The sequence below is a fragment of the Penaeus monodon genome, chromosome 20 (assembly GCF_015228065.2).
Source record: "Penaeus monodon isolate SGIC_2016 chromosome 20, NSTDA_Pmon_1, whole genome shotgun sequence".
Lineage (NCBI taxonomy): Eukaryota > Metazoa > Arthropoda > Malacostraca > Decapoda > Penaeidae > Penaeus > Penaeus monodon.
The window spans coordinates 25,274,583-25,274,845 of NC_051405.1; positions in this window are offsets into that span (position 1 = coordinate 25,274,583).

A 263-nucleotide genomic window follows, 5' to 3' on the forward strand; every position below is an offset into this window, starting at 1 on the left:
GTTTGAATGTGGGAAAGGAAAGGAGAGAGAATAGGAAAAAAAATGAAAGGACTTGAGAATCCTAAAATAAAAGAAAAAGAAAATAAAGAGGATGAGAAAAGAATAAAGAAGATAAAAAAAAAGCGTTTGAATGTGGAAAAGGAAAAGAGAAATAAAGAAATGAAAGGAACTGAGAATGTGAATAAAGACAAAAAAAAAAAAAAAAAAAAAAAAAGAAAGAAAGAAAGGAATTAATAAGATGCGAAAAATACGTTTGAATGTCG